Genomic DNA, 24,965 nt, shown 5'->3' with positions numbered 1-24,965 from the left:
ATCAGATTCCTTTTCTGAATTTAGCTTCACATTTGGTCCTTATAGTTTTATCAGCAATTCAACATTTGTATAAGGTTTTGGACTAGAAAATAAATGTATCTGGTGCAGTTAAACTGGTACCTTAAACTTTTTTTTCAGTCACAAATAGTAAATATCAATTACAAGACACTTTAAAAGAAATAATTTCTATTTATGCTTTTATTTGCAAATATACAACTTAAAAAAAAATTCCAGCTTCCATATTCTTGCAATTAAGAGAATAAAATCTGATCGAAATAATGATTTTATACTTTGCATGCAACACATGTCTTCATATACCACAAACTCAGATATCACTAATGAGCGATAAAATTAAATGTATGAAACGGAATGCACTTACTTTCTCTGGCTTTGCTATAAATCCTATAATCTCGTACTCAATCCTCTCAATGTAACTTACTTCCTTGTTCAAGATTTTTGCATTGAACAAATTTCGAACAGTATAGATGGAATCTTAACAGTAAATACTGAAGAAATTCTCCTTAATTAAACTCCTTCAATTCATGATATCAATTGCCAAAAGGACTGACGCCCAATGATCAACTGCAGAACAGAAGCTTCTGTTTATTGTCAAGGTGTAAAAATCCTTGTAAATTTCTCAACTTTCACTTTCACGCCCAACAAACTTGCAATCACATCACATGTTAAATATTGAATAGTGATAATATAAATTTGACGATATGGAAACTGCGAAAACAAGAAATTTACCAACTGGTGCTTTACATAAGACTATTTATGTTGTATTGATCTTAACCAGATTAAATTGACTGTCCTTTTGTGTTTACTACAAGTGATTCATATATACACATAGATAAAACATGACTTGTATGATTCACGTCAGTTGTATTTAGGATAATATTTACCCACAATGGTGTCTGTAGTAGTAGAAGTTGTAGTTGCCAAAAATAAATCTGATGATAAAATCATCTGTAGTAACCTGAGATAGGGCAATGTAACTATACTGTGACTTTACCTATTGTAAGTGTCCACAAATACTGAATTTATAAATGTCCTAAAGTTATTTAGTGATGTACATGTATAAAAAAAAAATTGACAATTTTAAATATCTTTAAAAGTACATTTTTATACTTTATCTTTTTTTTCACCTGTCAACTTTTTGACTCATTTTAAAGACTGTAAGCTCTCCTAAAATTCATGCAATTGGCAACATAACATCTAGCACTAACACAAACACACCTAACATCTGTGAAAAATTCTTTTGATATTTGATTTTTTTTTTTTGAAATTCATAACTTTTATAAAATCTCAGACTTTTGAGTTTCTATGGTACAACAGGTTTTTCATTATTTGTAAATATTTTAAATCTATGTCAGTGGCAGATCAAGAATTTTTCCTAAGGGGGGGGGGGGGGGGGGGGGCGCTGACTGACCTAAGGGGGGGCCCACTCCAGTCCTTCAATGATTCCCTATATGATCAATAAAAAAATTTCTCACGAAAGGGGGGCCCCCCCTGGATCCGCCTATGTATGTACAAATAACCAACATGATCGTCAAAGAGGTCAAACCAGAGAGGTTGCTAAATAGTTAGGGGTACAAAAAAAGTATTTACTTTCAAGTAAGGATCTAAACTCCCAGCCCCTTTCTCCCAAAATATATAGCTTTATTTCAAAATTTATGAGACTTATTCAATTGAAACCCCTATATCTTTTTGATCTTTTTTTTTCTGAAAGTGCAAACTCTGCCCCATTCTTTAATAAGTTATTCTGATGGGGTAACGTGTTTGAATGCCTTGCTTAACTTTATTAATTCAAAATAACTTCATTCTAATACTATGTTAGCTATTTGCGTAAATATAGGGTATGATTATGAATGGAACCCGATGAATAATATATTATCAAATAAATCTTTTTTATAACTTAAAACTTATCTTATTGATTGTATCAATATAAAATTTTGCTGCAGAATTTAGATTAAATTGCATTTTTACTGCATTTTTCAGTCATATCAGAATTATATCAGCTTCTAAATATAAAGTTTTAAATCTGGCGCTTGATAAAATTAGAACTGAACTATGCTAAAAACACCTGGATTGCTGAGAGTATGAATGAAAATAACATGCAAAAAGATTAAAATCAATAAATCTATTCTCAACACAAATTGAATTCTGAAAATTGATAACCAGCATGTGAAAGAATGATTACTTTGTAGGAAGTTTGAGGTGCAAGAAGGCATGTTCAGCTCCAACTCTTTTTAAGTCAGAAAAAAAGGGTCAATACGTATTCTGACCTTTATTGCTCTAAATAAATCTGAAACTCTTTCAGTTAAAAGGAAACCTTACATCTTGAACTCCTTTATTTAACATTGAAAGTTTGACGCCTATTCATTTTTTATGGATCGCGCAAGGGCTTTATAGCCAGTCCAGGTCGTTAAACCTCCTCTTCCCCCCCCCCCCCCCCCCAATCATATTTTTTTAACTTGAAGTACATGTTCAATTTTGTACATGTATATACATGTATGTAGAGCAAGAACTCTAGAACTCTAGACCAACTCACAAATTTCTGAAACCTTGTAAACTTTACACTATAAAACAGCTCATTGTAAAATCCAACATATACCTGCATTTTATCAATAAAATTGGACAACATTATTCTCATATCAAAATTTACTGGGCTATTGTGATGCACACATTCTGGCAAAAATGTAAACAGGAACATATTTCTTTCATTCTTTCTTATTACTGTACCATTGAATATCAATGGGATAATACCTAATTATCTCATTCAACCTGACTGTGTATTCCATCTCAATAGGACACACATTCCAATGTTATCTATGTACTCTATGATCTTCCATTTAGTCGCCCAAAATATTTAGTCTATTACTATGTATTACTACGTATACAGACCCTAGACCTTGTGTTCACTATGAACTTTAATCGGCTGGCCTGCCTAAACCTGCATTTCATAATAAATGTATTATGCACTCTGTGCCTTAGGTAAAACATGGGTCTTTATAAAATTTAGGCTCTGGCATAAAATACCTTTGTTTGGCAAAAGTACGAATTTTGTTTTAGATCTCCCTGTGGTTTCGAACAAATAGATAGGAATCATGAAATACTGACGAATGAACAAAAGGTAAATTAAGTGTAAAGTGTCGACTTCTCGTATTACTACAACTGAACCATGAAAAATGCATATCTCAGCATTTTACAATATTTCCTTAACTCTTCTGAGACGACAAAAGAATATTAATTTTTATCGTTTAAAATCACAACAAATATATTTAAAGAATTCAGTGCCTCTTGATACTACTTCTACAAGTTACTACAACTAACAAAACTGGTCTTTAACAGAATTTTAAATATATCTCTTTGTATACACAAACTGTGGAAGGCGTTTTATCGTAACACAATCTTGTATGTTTGTAAAGTACACAGCTATATGACATCAGACTTTTTAAAAAACTAACATGAAAAAATAGATTTAAACCTTATATATATATAAGCAGGATAAAGACAGCTTTCATCTTCACAAAGAAATCACAATCTAATTGCCCTGTACTTATTCAGTAAAAGCTATTTCCAATCACTTTTTTTTAAGTCTAAAAAAACAATAGTGTTTTGCTTTGGCTTGCTATTCTTACAATAGATTCACAATTTATCTTTATCACAAAAAACCTGATAAAACTTTTAAAGAAAATTTTTTCATATGAAAGGCCTTGTTGCCTTTTCTTGGTTTATTACCAACCTAACATGATTTATCAGCTGGTTACAGAAAGTTTCTGACCATCATTTCTCAAAAAAAAAAAATGAATTCTGGAGTTGACCATTATAGACTCAGGTCTTTTAACGGTCAGAACAAGGTATCTTAAGTAAGGAGACACATCATCCTGCAGACTGTTCCTGTGTGAGACTGCATGCTTGGTCATTTGTTACAGCACAGAAATAACCCCTGAAAGCCATCCAAATAAACAAGGCCATCAAAGGATATTTTTTACCAATGCCCTTATCCAACACAAAAATTACCTCCTTTTTTCAAACTGATAAATATTTTTATCTTTAATCTTGTCCCAGCAGACTAACAGTGTCCCTATGAAACTCTTTTTCAGTAAATTTGACACAGATTCTATGAGCAAAGTTGATCCTTAGAAACTATTTCTAGGATCATATGATCAATTCACCTTAGTGTGCAACACAATGATGGATTAACAAGTTAATTAAGTAAGATAAAAGAGAACAATAAAGATACAGTACTGCCATCAATTAGATACTTTTGTATACATTTCTGCCATAAATATTTCTTTGAAGTTGCACTATGCTACTATTGGCTTTAAAGTTCAAGCAGGACCCCCAAGATGTAATGCTTGACCAAATTTAATTTATAATAAAATGTGCATTCTATAAACAGGTTCAATAACCATAGATTATCCAAAAATAGCCCGTACTTACATGATAAACTAAACAGTGCAGAAAAGTCGGTTTTATATTTTTTAATGGAAGTCGGTACAAGACTGTCACTTTTTAAAGTTCCTTAAAGTTTAAAGACGAGGGGACTTGGTAGTATTCTCAAAGAAACAAATATACTGGGTACATCTTAGTATTTTGAAAGTTGACATTACTATTCAGGGATTCAAGTTAAAATTTGGCATAGTAATTTTGTAGCCAATATAAAGAGTTCTATTCAAGAAAAGCAGACATTTAAGTAGCCCTAACCAAATTGTACTATGGGTGAATGGTCGACTGCTACATGTATAAGCAACTAGATATATACTTCCTTAGTAAGCAAGGTGCTATGGTGGTCTTTCCTCAATACCTCCCTATACAAATCATTTCACATTTATGAGCTCGAAGGCACAAGGGGTCTTGTTAAATAAAGAGACATACAGAAAATGCTATAGACTTAACCTACAAAATATATATGATATGTTACACCGCAGACAACTTTTTTATTCATTTTCAAGAGAATTTCTGTTATCAATGTTTAAGTTTGTTTTTGATTTAATCCGTGCAAACAACCAAGTAAAATTATTTAAATAAGGCAGTAACACCCACCACCCTCACCTTTTAAACAGAATAGATATTACTGTTTTACTAAGCAACGACAGTCACGATAAACATTTATGTACCACTACCGCTACAACTTTATAAACTATCAGTGTTACAACTGCAATTTAATCAGGAAAAATGTCTGTATCTGTCCGTGTATTTGTATCCGTTCCAAATGATCACATTCCGATCGGTAATTCACAAATTTTTGTCTATTTGGCAGGATGTGGTAACTGACTTCAACATTCTGCTCTGGACTTGTTTATGACACTTCAAATAGAGGCTTTCCTAATTTATATGTACATGTAATACACATATAAGGAGTAAAATGAACATTCAAGTTTTATTGTTTAAGTTTGATTTCATGGCAACTGAAATGTAGATCTGCTCAGTTAATGATTGGTTTTGGCAGATATGGCCCATCATATGGGTCCAGGATTTTGAAAATGTTCCAATGGGCCTCTTAATTTTTTCAGCCATTGCTTTTAACAAAGGAGCTTTTTCCCAACTTCAATTGCTATTTATAAGTTAAAGACCAATCACAAAATTTGTTTAGCAGTTTTTTGACTATTTAGCAGTTATATACATGATATATGCAAATGGCCTACTCAAGATAAACCTTAAAGCTCCAACATAAATTAATATCATATAATTACAAAAAATGTAAATTTTTATAGAATTGACAGTTATAGCCAATAAAATATTTGTAAATAAAAATAAGTAAACAATTTTCTCGGTTATTAATTATGTCAATCAAAAAGCCATAATGTTAAGACATTTTCTTATATGTATATGATTTATATTTGTTGTAAAATCATGAACGAACTTGTCAAAAACCTCTATCCTGACAGACAACATGATATGCCGCCCACATTTATACCAGTGCGACAATATAAATCAGTTTTTAAAATTAAATTAAATATAAATATGAATGTATGCAATGTATGCTTAAGGCGTACAATCAATGACAACACATTAAAAGGATATATATATATGGGAATGTAGCTTTCTACTACCCAGTATTTTTTTTACTAATCTGCTCCAATACAGGGTCACCTTTAACGGCATGTATTGTCATGAACAGGGCTATACATTTGTTAAAAGTTACACTGAAGGTCATGGACAAGGTCAAAGTTTAGGAGTCACAAAAAAGCATTATCTCTGAAAACCATGTAAAATGGATTGTCTAGTATTTAATCTTAATCCAATGGAAAATAAAGGATCTAAAGAACTGGTACATGTATAAATAATTGGTTAACTGCATAATATTGCCAATGTCTCGCTCAGATATCAACAAGTCCATGGAACTATGGATATTCAAAGGGCAAGTGAAGAGGGTAAAAAATGGAACCGAAAGGATTCCAGTACATAGCCGATGCATTGGGTTCATCAAATAATTCATTTCAGGTAAATCTATGTGAACCAGAACAAGAACATGGTAAGGTGACATGATTATGGACCTCACTTTGTACTAGATGGACACTCTGAGCCGATAAGCGCTAGTTACCACAGTAACAGCCCTCCACGAAGACATGTCACTTTATCCTAAGACATTATTTTGACATTGCTAGGGATCAAATCCATGAACCCCCCTTTCCCCTCTACAGTGTTGACTTTTTCATACCTTTATCTTTTTAATATGAGTGCCAACCAACATGGGTTGGCAGCATCATCAGCTAAGATTCTGACATCACACATCTTCAAATGACCATGGCAATGTTCAGTTCTAAGTGGCAAGGTGGTTCCAAAAGTTTACAATGTTTGATCTGTTTGGACAGGTCATGTTTTATTCAATTCCAGATAGCTCCAACAGGGTATGAAAGTTACAATCAACTGTCAAAACCAATGAACTTCTACAAAAACCAGGGTCGCAGACTGGGTAAACTTTGAAAAGGTATTGTACAGTTACACAAAAAGTTTATTACTTGTTTTTGCACATACTTCCTGAAGTAAACTAAAGTTTTAAAAAAACACCTAAAAACGAGCAAAGGAAATGAAATCAATAAGCTAATTGATTTAAAACTCATTAAAAATTCATTGCTGTAAATTAAGGACTTAAAATAAATGTCATTCAAATGACTTTTTAGGACTTCAGAATTTACATATTTCGGCTGGGAATAAAATATGATATCTGTCAATTGTTATATATACCTTCGGAATAATTTAGTACCACCAATTCAAATTCTTTACACAATTCAAATATTAATGTCAACAATTTGATGTGTGTATGTGTGTCAGATTGCGGCAAATATTTACTCATAAATGATGTAATTGCCATTTTAATATCATTTATTTACAAGCAGGTGATATTCAGTTACTAATTTGCATGATTATAAATGCTGAATTTATGGTTTTACAACTTTTCTAAAAATAACATCAGGTGACAGGTGTCTGAAATTGATTAGTATTGATAAGAAAAAACTATTAACTTAAATTCTCAATTCATTAAATATAAATCAATTTTTAGGAATAGGTTTCATATCTGAATCATACAACCCTATGTACCCCATGGATGACAACATGATATTTCTGAGCTAAAAATAAAACAAAGTTGTAAAATTTCATTTTCACTTAAATTTTTTTTTTTTTACAAATATAACATAATAAAAATTAATTAACTTACTTGATTTGGTCACATAAAATATGCTGTAATACCCAATATGATCATCCAATATGAAGTTATTTCACTTTACCTGGGGTGTTGACGAAACAGACATTTCACTACAACAGCTGTGTGAAAACTAGGCCACTATCTTATGTTTGTAGTAAACCAGAGATTGGTTGGCCACAAAAAATATGCCTACTCATCCATAGTATTGATCAGACAGTGTGAGGCACAGACAGGGAGTGTGAGAGATTGGCTTTCATCTTATCTTACTAAAGAAATAAATAAGGAAGAGGTGAAATTAGGGATCAGGAAAGTTATGTTTGTTGTTTTAAGAGGTGAATATAGGGTCAAGTGTAACAGAAATGAGGTGCAAATGAGGGGAATTAATTTCTTTATATTTTTCTCATAGACTTTATGATCAAATTCTTGTTGACACCACATTAGCTTATAATACCAGAAAAAATCATATTTAACTTACGGGTATTTTCTGACCACAAACAAATGGTACTTTGAGTTGGGGTTATGATAGTACAAATAACTGTACACAATGTATAGCTACACATTAAAGTCAAAACAAATTAATTAAACTTGGCTATTACTTGCTTTCTGGCATGGTAATATATATTCTTCATAATTTTGATGTACTGAGATATTTTCAGAAAGATAATAAACTAAAACATTACAAGACCATCTCTTTTGCACTAGGATATTTTCAGACAGACAACCCACAAACACAAATCTTCTCTATGACTTTATTGCACTGCCACTGGTACTATTTTCAGACAGACAACCCACAAAACTTTACTATTGGGATATTTTCAGACAAAAACACAACACATTACTAGATTTTCTCTGTGACTTTGCTGCATTTGAATATTTTCAGACAGACAAACCACACACCCATTTCTTAATCTTCTCCACAACTTTCTTGCATTAGGGTATTTTCAGATAGGCAACCAATAAACATATTACTAAATCTTCTCCATGACTTTGTTGGGCTGAGGTATTTTCAGAAAAACAAGCCACAAACCTATTAATAGATCTCCCCCAAGACTTCATTGCACTGGGATATTTTCAGACTAACAACCCAAAAACACCTTACTAGACCTTCTCAATGACTTTATACATTGGCTGGGATATTTTCAGACAGACAATCAACAAAATATATGTGTAGCAGAATAGAAGGTCTAGAAATGTTTTTGTGGTTTGTCTATCTGAAAATATATCTTGTAATGTTTTTGTTGATTGTCTATCTGAAAATAATTGCTGCAAAGTCGGCTAAAAAAGGGCTATACATGAAAAAAAAAGTATCTGCGAAAAAAAATCTTTTAAATTACATAATTTTCATAGTACAATTGTCCGCTTTTCTTACAGGAGGACTTTAAACCCATATAAAAGTATTCAGAATTTACAGAATCATCTATAAATATATGGTTTAAGATTTCAAATCAAACTACGTGACTTGAAATTGATACAGCCTACAGAAATACAATAAATGATGATAAATTGTTGTTAATTAAGATACTTGGAAAGAAATTGGTTGAAGAAAAGCCAATAGTTTCTATTGCTTTTGTGGTCTTCGTTTAAACTTCATAACACTGTATATATCCGATTCAACACATGGGTAAAAATAGTGTTATGTTGATTATGTTTACATTAATGAAACTATAAATAATATAAAATTGCATACAAAATGAACTGTTTAAAAGTGTTGACTAAAAAACAACAACCAGTTCTAGGTTCCATCTTCAACACTGAGTTTAGAGTTGTATATCCATGTTGAAGGGATCATTGTGACTTTAAGATGAAGGACAGCAATGAAAAATCAATCCCTTTGCTTTTTTCTTGTGAACACAGTAATTTGTGTAATGGTTTGATACAACATACTATGGATTCATTTATTTTCGTGGGTACCAATTTTCGTGGTTTGAGGAAAACTTGCATATTCGTGGATATTTAATTTCATGGTTTTGACAAAGTATGCATATATTCCTTTAGAAAATTTGCAATTCGTTGAATATTTAAATTCGTGGTTTCCCGGTACCCACGAAAATTGGTATCCAACGAATAATAATGAATCCACAGTATTCTTTCTTCTCCATTCAAAACACGGGATATAGGACATATCAAATGACGAAATATTATTTCAGGGTATATTGTTCTTTCAGAGAAACTCATAAAAGCTCAATTTCAAGTTACTTTTCTGGTAATTGCACTAGTTTACACCAAAGAATTTCAAGTTATAACATTATTTTCTGTTTTCATTTTCACTTGAAATTAGAAAAATCTGAATAATTCAATTTTTGTTTTAGCTTTGACAGTTTATTTGCATGTTGTATGTTTGTCAGTTTTTAGAATCTACTAAATAGAAATCTATTGCTGCAAATTGTTTATTTGTCTCCGTATTTCTAACCAAGTAAATTTGTTTTAAGTGCATAATTAGAAGTAAAAGTTAATTTCAGAACGTTTTAACCTTGAATTAGGATTTCAAATCTAATATATCCACCCCCACAAAACCACAATTAAATACACAAGCTTATTAAATGCCTAAATTGGGAGGAACAATTAAATAAAACACTCGGATCTGGATGCCTACGCATCACTAACAACACTGATCAACACTTAATACATTATTCATGGAAAATACTACAAAAATCCAAATTTGGAACATTTTCTGTAAAAAATACTCATCTTCATAAAAAATTCACAACAATGTTCAAATATAACACTTTGAAACAGGGTTTTGCATTCTCTACATTTATAATTTATGAATGTTAACTAATAGCGACAGACAATTAACGAGTAGTGAATCAAACCAGTCAATTATCTTATTGTTTATACGTTGTCTTTTATTCATAACACATTTTAACCAAATCCATATACAGCACTTACGTCAACGGAGCTTAAAACCATTTTCTAAGACGTAAGACTGCCTCATTTGCATTTACAAGTACATCCAATTATGCTAGAATAAAATGTCAAACGGGCATTGGCGTTAATGACTTTGGTTTATAGTAAATCATCTGGCGACGGAATCAATATCGAGTAATGATGCTGTAAACTAAACCGTACCGTCAAAGGGAGTTCAACCTCTATTGATCGGATCTGACCTAAATGCCAGTATTCACTCTGTCAATTACTGTTATAAATGACCTAATTTGTCACCGATAGTCTCTATAATCAATAGTTTTTTGGCTCACAGCATTCAGTACTAGTTCAATGTCTGTATCTTGTCACTTAGCAATTGTCATATGTCTTCCAGGAAGTTGTAAATCTGTTAATTTCACTTTAATCAAGGCAATAAATTGCACGATCTACAATATGAAGAGTTATCGGATAATCTACCTAATGAAACGAAATCCTTTATATGAACTGAAGGAACATAAAACTTTGTTAGGAAGACATTCAGACAAAAGACATCAGATAATTGAAAAATACAAAAAAAAAACTATTTGACATAGAAATTTGGACAAAGGTTTAAAGATGAAAATTAAATGCAATTCTTTTGTAGATGGATAAAAATTTGAGAAGCACATAATCATACTTTATAATAATTGTGATACTCAGCCAATGAGGTTCTTGACCTTATAAACCAAAAGTAATGTCAGTCTTAACTATTTCTGTAGATACAAAGACTTACAAGCTAATACAGACAAAATACCTTACAAGATTTAATTGACTGTTTGACACATCTGAGTTTGACACAAAAAGGTTCAACTGTAAATCTGATCTATCTTGTATTCATAAACAGTCATACTTAAGATTTGAGTAATTTTAATTCCCTTACTATTCAATAGTGCAGGTCTTTTTTTTTTCAAAATAAAGCTAAGTCTATAAATAAATATTGGTAAAACTAAATCTAAATATTTTTATTTCGTTTTCCCTTACAATAACTCTCATATTATTCAAAGTTCATATGTCACCTACGAAAACTGGTACAATTTTATTCTACTATGTTTCAATCGCTATAAGAAATTGGATTTACAAAGGACAAAGCCAATCTGATAAACCCGCCTACTAGTTCCCAGTGGTGGTATAAAAACTAAGACTACTTTTTACTTATATCTAATATTCTTTGATGTTTATTTAGGTGGGTGTTAAGTAAATATTTGAAACCGGAATTTTTCAATGACATTAACATCTTTATATGCACTCAAACATAAATAATTTGTAAATAGGATACAATATGTTAATTTATATGGTAAGTTTTATTTATCAAGTCAACACTGAACAAGAGGCTGTCACAACGACAGCAAACCGGATTTATTAACATTTATTTGTGTCCTGGCAATATCACAAGAACCATTACTGATGAATGGTGAAAGTGAAAATCGTCAATATCAAATTTGACCTCCATTTTGTCATCAGTATCAACATATTAAAATTTGAAAAGCTTAGATTGAATGGTTCATGAGTAAATGCAACAACGTGAATGGAAACACCATTTTACGATCTTTCAAGAACCATAACTCCTGAACGGTAAAAGTCAAAATCGTCATTATTGAACTTGACCTCTATTTTGTCATCAGTAACAACATATTAAAATTTGAAAAGCTTTGGTTGAATGGTTCATGAGAAAATGCACGAACACGACGGGAAACACCATTTTTCAATCTTTCAAGAACCATAACTCCTGAACGGTAAAAGTCAAAATCGTCATTATTGAACTTGACCTCCATTTTGTCATCAGTAACAGCATATTAAAATTTCGGAAGCTTTGGTAGAACAGTTCATGCATAAATGCACGGACATGACTGGAAACTCCATTTTTCAATCTTTCAAGAACCATAACTCCTGAACGGTAAAAGTCAAATTCGTCATTATTATACTTGACCTCCATTCTGTCATTAGTAACAACATATTAAAATTTGGGAAGCTTTGGTAGAACAGTTCATGCGTAAATGCACGGACAACTCCATTTTTCAATCTTTCAAGAACCATAACTCATGAACGGTAAAAGTCAAAATCGCCATTATTGAACTTGACCTTCGTATAGTTGTCAGTAATAACATATTAAAATTTTAAAAGCTCTGGTTGAACGGTTCATGAGTTAATGCACGGACAACATTTGATTGCCGCCCGCCCGACCGCCCGGCCGCCCGCCCGACCGCCCGCCCGCCCGCCGTACATCCCCAAATCAATAACCGACATTTTTGTCACAAAAATCCGGTTAAAAATCATACAAAATAGGAAATTTAAAAGTTTTAAAGTCATTTGAATGATACCGTCGCTGGGCTTCCAAAATGTTGTAAATTACAAATTTTTCAAACAAAAGAAATCTCACAAACAGGCTTTCAAAATTTGTCGAAATGTATGTTTCCAAAATGTTGTTTGTGAACTTGAACTTTTTTGTAAATGGCAGTGAAACAAAAACTTAGAAATCCCTGGATTACCCCAAAACTTTATTTATTTTCACGGAAATAAAGAAATGAACACGTATTTGATTCCCAAAGCCATTATACAACAAATTTCAAGTTAACATACAACATTTTGGAAGCAAATTTTACAAACAGCTGAGATTGGCAATTTTGTAACATGTCTTATTTCAACCGTTTTGATTGGTCTAACTGTGTGGTATCTTGGAATATCAAAGATTTTCTCCCGCCATGACGAATTTTAGCCAAAAAAGTCACATACAACATTTTGGAAGCCCAGCACGATACCAGTTGTATGTTTACTATTTTGTGTGCAAGGGGAAATAACTCCTATAATTAATTCAGTTATTTTGATAAATTTAGTCTATGTGTGTGAACAGTGATCTATACGAATTTTGTGATCTCATTTTACACATTCAAAGAAGCTGTAGCACTATAATTCTTTGCGTTAATGAGTTTATCAATTTGCTGTTGTTTCCTGCTACCTAACAAAAACTTCACCCCTAATTTGATATATCTGTTATCATAAGACTAAGCAATGCATTAAAAATCTATGTAACTTTGTTGATATTCGATATAAAACTTCATATTTAAACTTCACCTTTTTTTAAACAATTCTCTCCTTTCACTTATACATAAAAAAAAGTCCATCATGCCATTTAATTTGCCAACAAATATTCCCCCCCCCTAGAGGAGAATGGACAATTTCAAAAATAAAAAAAAAAAACTTGTAAAGTTTGTATTCCTCAGAAACAATATAAAGTGCTATTTTCAAACTTGACCTCCATTTTGTCATTAGTTATACAATTTAACATATTAAAATTCAAAACCATTGTGTGATGTTGCTAATAAGTTGCATAATGGTGCATTTTTGTTGGCATAAATGAGGAATGGAGGACAGTTCCACAAATAGAAAAATTTACATGGTCATCTGTAAAACAAATAGTACATACTAGTATACCAAATCATGCTGACATCTTTAAACTTTTGAAGAGATGACCTTAATTTTCAAACTTTCTCTTTACAGCATGACAAAAGGGGAGGGTGGTGGTGTTTCCAACCCAGGACAAAGAGGTGCAAACCATAAGTCTCCATTCAAAAGCATTGATCTCCAGAAACCCCCCACCCTTGATCAGCCACTGGACAACTTCTGTTCATTGTTGAAACTGATAAAATGAATAACAGCAAAAAAAGCTTATTTTCTTTGAAACCATTAGTTATAATACAAGCAATTGCATTCATTGGATGTTTGCCTCATGTGCAACAGACCCATTTTTATTCCATTAAAAAAATTCAGACTGTGAAATCCAAAAAAGAACTTTTAAAAAATTAAAAATACCAAATTGTTGTTTAGAAGTCCCAAGTAATTAATTACAATAACAATGACTCTGTCTTTTCTATACTTGACTAACAGACATATACACTTTAATTAGACCATTATAAATAATTCTTCAGCAATTATCAATTATTGATGTTTATTCCCATACATCCTAAAAATAAATGGCAGCTGAAGATATTTTCAACATGAGAAAACACATTGATTTGACATAGATCAAGTAGCTACACTTTGATATTGGCAATCTATCAATAGTTTTTCAGTAAAACTGGTAACGATGTTGTCATAACAGAACAATTGAGTATGATACATAATCACTTTAGAATAAACTAATTATACCATCTGTTATAGAGCAATGTTTATCATGGCGTCAGAGCCAACTTGTTTGCTTTCGTCATTACTGGCATCGTAACTCTTCAGCCTCGTACATTTCTGAGATGCTTAACATTGCAATCACGTAAGATCAGAAAACCGCAAGTTACTATAATTGTAACACAGTCACATGGCAAAGATCTGACTTCCTGATGTGATGCAGGGTAATTCTTCGTTACTGATGATTTGCATGACAATGTTATGACTTGGTAAAAAAAAACATGTTGACAATTGTCACGGCAACCTGTTACATCTTTATTAAGTTACTGTTTTAGTTTTCATTCTATCATTCAGTAATATCGATAAAATCTGTTTCATAACCAAATGAAATTATCAAACAGATTTCCTTCAGCAATGAATGCAATTCAATAGAATTGTTACGACTTATTGTTCAATTCATCGTAACTCAATTCTTGTGCACTTTCACAAATGGAAATCAAATTATTTTTATACAATTACATGTAAAGATAAATGATATAATTTTTCATAATGCCTGACAGATATACATTTAACATCCTTTCGGTTAATCAACTTTAAAATGGTCAAGGATGAATAAAAATCAAGAAGTTAGATAATTAATGTAATAGAATTTCTTTTTGTACTAGAATATTTTTTTAAAATGTGAACAAAGAGCTGATGCATCAGATCTATTTAAATTAAATTCCTTATACCAATAAGCAACCTAACAAATCAGATTTAATTTTAGCTATTTTAATCACTGATTATACCATGTCAACGCATATTGAACATTCTCAATAAAATATGTGACACAAACTTAATGTAAGTGCATTATATGCCATAACATTTGAAACTGATGCTAATCTGATAATCGTAGCAACCAGGAAGCAGATCTTTATAGGGTCTGCACATGTCACAAGGAATTAATGTATGACCATATTTCAAGAAGCTAAGACTTGGTGAAAAAAAGGTGACAGAAATGTGTTACAGACTATAACAGCATCCCCCAAAAAAGAGAAAATAATTGTAAAATTAAATGAGGCTTAGTTATAAGACGATATTTGATTAAAAATTTTATAAACCAATAGTTATGCTAAGAGTTAACATGAGAAGCGCATGCGCAGATAGAGGTCACTATTCAGAGATATTCCAGTATAATTGAATAAATTTCTGGGTGTTTAATGATGAAAAAAGGGTGGGCATGTTAACTCTTAGCATAACTATTGGTTTATAAAAAATTTAATCAAATATCGTCTTATAACTAAGACTCATTTAATTTTACAATTTTTATAAACCAATATTATGCAAAAGTTACCATGAGATTTGAGAGCTAATTTACTTGAATACAAGTAATTTATACATGTTTTGTAGGATTACAATAATGTATTGGATTCTCAAATTACTATAAACTTATTTAAAGTTTGGTACAAGAGTTACTATTTCAATCATACTCGCAGTAACAATCAGCTGACAATTAGTTATATATATCTATAACTGTTTCAACGACATACGGATACCATTATAACTGTAGACAACAAAGCCATTTCATAATATGAATTTTGGTAATGATAAAGACATTTCAAGTAATATATTGTATTAACTTATATACATCATGAACATTGTTACATTATAAGCAAAAGCAAAACTATTTTCCACGAAGTACTCGTACACTATAGTTACCATTGTACTCTTGAACAGTAACTGGTCTATTGTAAAATTGCCTAAAAGTAGAAAACAGCCCATCCAACACTTGCAAAAAAAATATGATAGAAATGTGTTAGACAGTAAGAACTCCTCAATCCCCTCCTTCCCCCCAAAAAGTTAATTAAAGAAATGTGTAACAGACCACATCAGTCCCCCCACCAAAAAACTGGATGCTCCGCAGGGTGCAGCTTTATACGACCGCAGAGGTTGAACCCTGAACGGTTGGGGTAAGTATGGACACAACATTTAAGCTTGATACAGCTCTGAATTTGGATTGTGATTAAATAGTTGACACAACATAGGTTTCTAATACAGAATGAATAAGGTCTAAGAACTTAAACTTAAATACTTAAAAATTTTAAATTGGACATTTACCTATTATGGTCCAATATCCAAAATCTAAATACATGGTTAGATTCAGCATATCATAGAACCCCAAGAATTCAATTTTTTATGAAATCAAATAATGTTCAATTTTAGACCCTTTAGACCTCAATGTGGACCAATTTGATAACCGGGCCCAAATATTAAAAATCTAAATACATGGTTAGATTCAGCATATTGAAGAACCCCTTTAGGGAAGTATAGGGCGGATTATGTCAGGCGCAGGACTGAAAGAGGTTATTCAATTTTTGTTGATATCAAACAAAGTTTAATTTTGGACACCGATTTGGACCAACTTGAAAACTGGGCCATATCAAAGAACCCCAAGAATTCAATTTTTGTTAAAATCAAACTAAGTTTAATTTTGGACCCTTTGGACCTTAATGTAGACCAATTTGAAAACAGGACCTAACAAGAATGTGTCCAAAGTACACGGATGCCCCACTCGCACTATCATTTTCCATGTTTAATGGACCGTGAAATTGGATAAAAAATATAATTAGGCATTAAAATTAAAAAGATAATATCAAAGGGAACATGTATACTAAGTTTCAAGTTGATTGGACTTCAACTTCATCAAAAACTACCTTGACCAAAAACTTTAACCTGAAACATGCACTTTCATTTTCTATGTTCAGTGGACCGTGAAATTGGGGTCAAAAGTTTAATTTGGCTTTAAAATTAGAAAGATCATATCATAAGGAACATGTGTACTAAGTTTCAAGTTGATTGGACTTCAACTTCATCAAAAACTACCTTGACCAAAAACTTTAACCTGAAGCGGGACAGACGGACGAACGAACAGACGGACGAACGAACAGACAGACGGACGAACGGACCCACAGACCAGAAAACATAATGCCCCTTTACTATCATAGGTGGGGCATAAAAATAAGAATCTAAATACACGGTCAGATTTGGCATATCAAAGAACCCCAATGATTCATTTCGTGATGAAATCAAACAAAGTTTAATTTTGGCCCCTTTTGGCCCCTAATTCCTAAACTGTTGGGACCAAAGCTCCCAAAATCAATCCCAACCTTCCTTTTGTGGTCATAAACCATGTTTTAAAATTTCATAGATTTCTATTTGCTTATACTAAAGTTATTGTGCAAAAGCCAAGAAAAATGCTTATTTGGGACCTTTTTTGGCCCTTAATTCCTAAACTGTTGGGACCAAAACTCCCAAAATCAGTCCCAACCTTCCTTTTGTGGTCATAAACCTTATTTTAAATTTCATAGATTTCTGTTTACTTATTCTAAAGTTATTGTGCAAAAACCAAGAAAAATGCTTATTTGGGCCCTTTTTAAGCCCCTTATTCCTAAACTGTTGAGACCAAAACTCCCAAAATCAATCCCAACCTTCCTTTTATGGTGATAAACCTTGTGTTTAAATTTCATAGATTTCTATTTACTTATTTACTAAAGTTATAGTGCAAAAACCAAATGTCTTCGGACGAGGACGACGACACCAACATCATACCAATATACGACCAAAAAAATTTCAATTTTTGCGGTCGTTTAAAAAAGGGATTGAAATGTGCTACAGACTATATCATCCTGTGTTACAGACTATAACACACACACATCCCCCCAAAAAAGTGAAAGAAATGTGTTAGATAGCAACAGACTAAAAAAAAAAGCATAAAAGAACAACCCACAACCAACAAAAAAGGACTGAAATTTGTAGCAGATTATAACAGCCCCAACCCCAACCCAAAATAAATCAATAAAAATGTGTTGACTAAATGTACCCCTCCCCCCAAAAAAAATGCATCCCCCCAAACCAAACCAGATGCTCCGCAGGGTGCAGCTTTATACGACCGCAGAGGTTGAACCCTAAACGGTTGGGGCAAGTATGGACACAACATTCAAGCTGGATTAAGCTCTAAATTTGGATTGTGATTAAATAGTTGACACAGCATAGGTTTCTGACACAGAATGAATGTGGTCTAATAAACTTAAAATTTGTTTTTTTCCTTTGAGCAATTCACTATGCTGTTGAATACTAATCCTCTCCAAAAAATGTTTGAAGAAATTTTCTTTTTATTTATGAAATCTGAAATGAGAAAAATTTAACCAAAATCAGTCCCAACCTTCCTTTTGTGGTCATAAACCTTATTTTAAATTTCATAGATTTCTGTTTACTTATTCTAAAATTATTGGGCAAAAACCAAGAAAAATGCTTATTTGGGCCCTTTTTGGCCCCTTATTCCCAAACTGTTGGGACCAAAACTCCCAAAATCAATCCCAACCTTCCTTTTATGGTGATAAACCTTGTGTTTAAATTTCATAGATTTCTATTTACTTAAACTAAAGTTATAGTGCGAAAACCAAAAGTATTCGGATGACGATGACGACACCAACGTGATACCAATATACGACCAAAAAATTTTCAATTTTTGCGGTCGTATAAAAAAAGTGACAGTCATGTACTACAGACCCCCTGGTTTTTGGTTCATTATCATGTTTGAACACATAGTGCTGCTGAGAGCACAGTAGACCTGCCTGCTTGGCCAAGGACATCACTTATGCTTCAGTAAAATTTTGATGTCAAAACTTACACAGGTAAGTCCAAGATGGTACACATCCTAACTGAATGTTGAACCACATGACACAACATCTAGTCCAAGGGTCACCCAATCACTAATAAAATTGAGAATGGAAATGGGGAATGTGTCAAAGAGACAACAACCCGCCCAAATAAAAAACAACAGCAGAGGGTCACCAACAGGTCTTCAATGTAGCGAGAAATTCCCGCACCCGGAGGCGTCCTTCAGCTGGCCCCTAAACAAATATATACTAGTCCAGTGATAATGAACGCCATACTAATTTCCAAATTGTACACAAGAAACTAAAATTAAAATAATACAAGACTAACAAAGGCCAGAGGTTCCTGACTTGGGACAGGCGCAAAAATGCGGCGGGGTTAAACATGTTTGTGAGATCTCAACCCTCCCCCTATACCTCTAACCAATGTAGTAAAGTAAACGCATAACAATACGCACATTAAAATTCAGTTCAAGAGAAATCCGAGTCTGATGTCAGAAGATGTAACCAAAGAAAATAAACAAAATGACAATAATACATAAATAACAACAGACTACTAGCAGTTAACTGACATGCCAGCTCCAGACTTCAACTAAACTGACTGAAAGATTATGATTTCATCATATGAACATCAGGCACAATCCTTCCCGTTAGGGGTTTAGTATCATACCATCATAACATATATGAGAAGAACATAACCCGTGTCATGCCAACAACTGTTTTTAGAATAAATGTGTTTAGTTCCGATACCTATTAGGTCTATTGTCTTCTCTATTGTCACTGGTCCAATTGACTTGAAGAGTGAAGGTGATGTATGTTACGTTAAGACCTTAATTTTCAACGCAGCCTTTCTAACAAGCAATGTATATAGTTCATTGTGACCATCTTCTGTAATACATGTGCCTACAGAAATGTAGGTCACAGTGATCATATTGGGAAACAATTTGACAATATCTATCAACCTGTAGGTTAAAATAATCAAATTGTGGCAAAGTAGATCATAGTATTACTACCTTAGGATAAGTCTTATTTACAGTCACTATACCATGTCATGAATGGATAAGAAAAATATAGTATAATAATTCAACAGTCTAATAAAAAATGCAATTGTAATTGCAAGTTTAATATTTTTCTTAAGATATAAAATAAAAGATACTCACAATTGCCTCAGTAGAGCCTGTCATTAACCGATCTAAACATTGTCGTAGAAAATTGGTTTGTCTTATACTATGATAAAGACCTTGACCTTAGGACCCACTGTGACATCATGATCGTTAGAATGATAGAGTAATAACCGCAGTTATGATGTTAACTAGTAATTTGCCCTGTGTAACTATACTTCATAGGTTTCTAGCTTTCAGTGATGAAAAAAAATCAATATCCCCATGTTTGTAACACAAGCATCATTTAGACAGATGACAATGTAAGGAAGTTGATCAGATTTCTCTGAAAGGTTTCTTTGACTGACAAAACATCTTTATTTGAAAATTAATAAGATCATGCGGAGTATATGTTATTAGGTCAATTAGTTCATTTGCTTCAAGTCTTACGATATTTAACTAGGTCGTCTATAATTTTTGTAAAGATCGTTGGATTAATAAGGTAAATTGTGAGAATTTCATCTTGCAGTATTTTTTTCTTCTTCTAAATTCAGTTATTATATACACAAATTTAGTGTCTGTCATGGTAGTACAGTATCAACTTATTAATGATTTACACATAGTACAATTAATTCAAGTTTGAAAAAAAGTTATTAATATCATTTCCAATTCATTGGTATTCTAATGGTCAACTACCTTGTTAATATATTTTAACTTGAAAGAAAAAGCCAGACACATAGATCAATATCTTTTTCATAAATTTGTTCAATGACATAACTTTTTTAATAATTTGAACCACATTTCTGAAAAAAAATTTGAACAGGAATACATGTATATTAGACAATCCTGTCAACTTTTTAAAAGAACTATCGCCATGTCCTGTGTGATTTATGGTAGATATTTTAAACATAGGCTTTGTTTGAAGAAATATGCAACCAGTTCATCATCTGCATGATATCTTTTTAAAGGACTAAACTGGTCCTTTTTAGAAAAAAAGCAAGGATACATGTATAAAGGTCTAAATTAAAATCCAGTAGTTTTTTCAAAAATAAAAAAATAAGTATGGGTCACCATGCCGCAGGTGAAGCAAAATTGTCAGATTTTATAAAGATTATGCATGGAAAACCCAATTTTGTGTGACAAAAAGAAAACTACACTATAGAATTAAAAGATAAAATATGTGAAGATAGCTCACATATGCTTTCAGATAAGAAAAAGAAAAAATTGGGTCACCAACATCATGCAATCTTAGCGTTTGTAGACACAATAGCTATGTATAGTATGAACTATGAAGGTCATGCAAAAAGGTTCCAATGACAATTACTGGACCTCACAACTTTCTTTCTGTACTACAAAATATAATCAGTACTGTTATCATTTTACTGGAAATTTGGTCCTATGAAAAATCCCTCCACCAAACTAATTTTGAGAAACAAGAAACACCTATGAACCATACCAACAAACGACAACTACTAAAGAACAGGCTCCTGACTTAGGTTTGTTTAACTGTACCACAATTTTCATGTGCAGGGCCCAAACTGGGAGCAACACATCTAGTCATTGATTGCTGTCTGCTATAGTTGTTTTTGTAAAATAGTTTAAGTTTAAACAGGCAATTTCCCTAACGGGAGGGATTGTACCTGATATTCATATGATGAAGACATAATCTTTCAATCAGTTTAATTGAGGTCTGGAGCTGGCATGTCAGTTAACTGCTAGTAGTCTGTTGTTATTTATGTATTATTGTCATTTTATTTATTTTCTTTTGTTACATCTTTTGACATCAGACTCGGACTTCTCTTGAACTGAATTTTAATGTGCGTATTGTTATTCTTTTACTTTTCTACATTGGCTAGAGGTATAGGGGGAGGGTTGTTAGTCTTGTATGATTTTAATTTTTAGTTTCTTGTGTATAATTCGGAGTTTAGTATGACGTCCATTATCACTGTACTATTATGCATATTTTAGGGGCCAGCTGAAGGACACCTACGGGTGCGGGAATTCTCGCTACATTGAAGACTCATTGGTTGCCTTCGGCTGTTGTTTGCTCTATGGTCGGGTGGTTGTCGCTTTGACATATTCACCATTTCCTTTCTCAATTTTATTTTAATTTGTTTTATCTTTTAAATCCTGGCCCATTTTATAGCTTATTATACGAGTGGGGTTTTGCTCATAGCTGATGGCCATACATTAAGGGACCAGTAGTTGTTTATATCTTTGACTTTTGGTCTTTGGCTGCAAGGTGTCTAACATTAGCAATCACAACAAATATTTTGACATGACTGACAAATAACAAGATTAGTTATTGTGATTTCAAGAAAAGTTCAATGCAGATCAGTGGCAGATCCAGGGGGGTGCTCTGGGGGTTGGAACCTCCCCTTTTTTTTGGCCGATCAATGCATTTGAATTGGAGCATATAGTTGGACCCCCCTTTACTCTGGGTTGTGAACCCCCTCTTTTTAAAATGGCTGGATCTGCCACTGCAGATAAAGGTTTCAGATATCAGAATGTGAGTTCTTAATACATTTGTATTGCGATAATTTCTAAGTTTCATTTCATATTTGCATTAAAAAAACCTCACTTCAAAAAATATATATGAGGAGTTGTATTCTTTAATTTGTCTTAATCAAGATAAAAGCAAAATATAAAACCGGATAAAAAATTACCCACCTTCCAGTCCTGTGTAGCGAAAGTTAAATAACGCTAAGATGTTTACGATAGCATTGTGTTATATAAATTACGCAAAAGATTCTCTCAACTCTACTTGTCATTAATGTTAGAGAAGTTCAAGATCATGTGACTCAATGTTTGCTTCAATACTTGATGAAAGACGAATAGCTCCTAGTCCTTACAATAACTTGTTTAACTCAAATCAAAATCAACTCTTCATGGTCGGTCAATTTGTGTATTTTGGTCACAACTTCTGTGAAGATTTAACAAACTTTATTCTAGAAACACAGAATTTTATCAACCTAAATTATGGGAACGTAATGTCAAGTTCTCAAAATTGACAAATCATATAAAAAGTTTCAACACATCCGATACTATTTTTTGGTTTAAACAAATAAGAGTAAGGTTTTAAAAGTGTCAAGCTTGGTATACTTATTGTTTGTTTTTTTTCAATATTGATAGTTGGTGTCTTAGTATGCATATTAATATCAATGGGTGGCTTAATACTGATGTTTGATTGATTGATGATTGGTATTTAACATCACTTTCAGTAATGTTGGCTATATCGCTGCAGCCAGGTTTCCTAGGTGCATGAGGGTTAAGTCGGATTGCCCTGAGTGAACAATGACCTTTTAATAGCAGGTTTTAACAATCATCCAGGCTCCTAATTTTGATTAAGTAGGATTACAATAGTCAGTCATGTGTTAATATAAGCATGATATACTAGTAGTTACAAGTAATTTTTTGGTCCTTGAAATTGCATAAAGTTGTAAAATTATTCAAGCCTTTCAAAATTATGTTAATTTTATTGAAAAATTAACAGGCTGATGTAAATTTTATTGATAAATGAGCAGGCTGATGTTAATTGTATTGATAAATGAAAGTACTGATGTAATGTTGACACTTTAGTGCAGAAGGTCATTTGCTTGCGATGTAGCTATGACATAATAAATAATTCAAAAATACAGTCAAAATTGACATAATTGACCAAAAATTGGTTTCTGAGCCAAGACCTTACACAAAAAGATGTTTCAGACACATTTAAATCTTCATAAAATACAGTAGCGTAGCAAAATTATTTTTGGCTCATATCTAAATATCAACAGTGGAAGGACTGAAGATAATTAAAACCCCCCAAGTAGAATATCTAAACTCAGACAATATCTGAAAATAAGGCTACTTTTGGACATTTTTGCACTTTGCATTATCATACATTTCCCATTCAATGAAACATGACTACATGAAGAATGAACTACTGGTATTGTTTTTTTCTGTCAAATACCTGGTACATGTTACAACCAGATGCTCCGCAGGGCGCAGCTTTATACGACCTCATAGGTTGAACCCTGAACGGTTGGGGCAAGTCTGGACACAACATTCAAGCTGGATTCAGCTCTAAATTTGGATTGTGATTAAATAATTGACACAGCATAGGTTTTGGACACAGAATGAATGTGGTCTAATGAACTTAAAATAATTTTTTTGTCTTTGAGCAATCACTATGCTGTTGAATATTAATCCTCTCAAAAAAATGTTTGAAGAAATTTTCTTTTTATTTATGAAATCTGAAATGAGAAAAATTACCCCCCCCCCCACCATTTTTTTTTCACATCCCCCTTTCCCTTTTTTCAAAACTGATCTCAATTCAAATTTCTAATGGAGTTTGCAACAATAACTATTCATTTAAATACATCATAAAATATTAAAATGTAACAAAAAGTGCTTGTTATCACTGAATGGTAAAGAGTGTTTTAATTTATCAGTTGGTAGTAAAAGTGAATATACATTGTGCATTGTATAAAACAATGATTTAAGTTGATTCAACTACTATTCTGGACAAAGAAAGATAACTCCAATCAATTGAAA

General features: G+C 32.4%; 1 protein-coding gene across 5 annotated transcripts in view; it reads right to left on the bottom strand.

Annotated features, from left to right (window-relative positions):
• The window catches only part of LOC139523965 (uncharacterized), a 76,022-nt gene that overhangs the window by 32,914 nt on the left and 18,143 nt on the right, over positions 1 to 24,965 (bottom strand). The window contains exon 1 of one of the 5 annotated variants that reach the window (XM_071318462.1): positions 20,490 to 20,593. The exons of 1 other annotated variant lie outside the window; for it this stretch is intronic. The gene's annotated coding sequence lies outside the window, so the exon portion shown is untranslated. Of the gene's footprint in view, positions 1 to 379; positions 864 to 7,666; positions 7,945 to 20,489; positions 20,594 to 24,965 lie in introns of those variants that run through there. 3 more of the 5 variants (XM_071318457.1, XM_071318463.1, XM_071318459.1) reach the window with 3 other exon arrangements.

This window comes from Mytilus edulis, chromosome 5 (genome assembly GCF_963676685.1).
Source record: "Mytilus edulis chromosome 5, xbMytEdul2.2, whole genome shotgun sequence".
Classification (NCBI taxonomy): Eukaryota; Metazoa; Mollusca; class Bivalvia; order Mytilida; family Mytilidae; genus Mytilus; species Mytilus edulis.
This window is presented reverse-complemented; position numbering and strand designations above follow the sequence as displayed.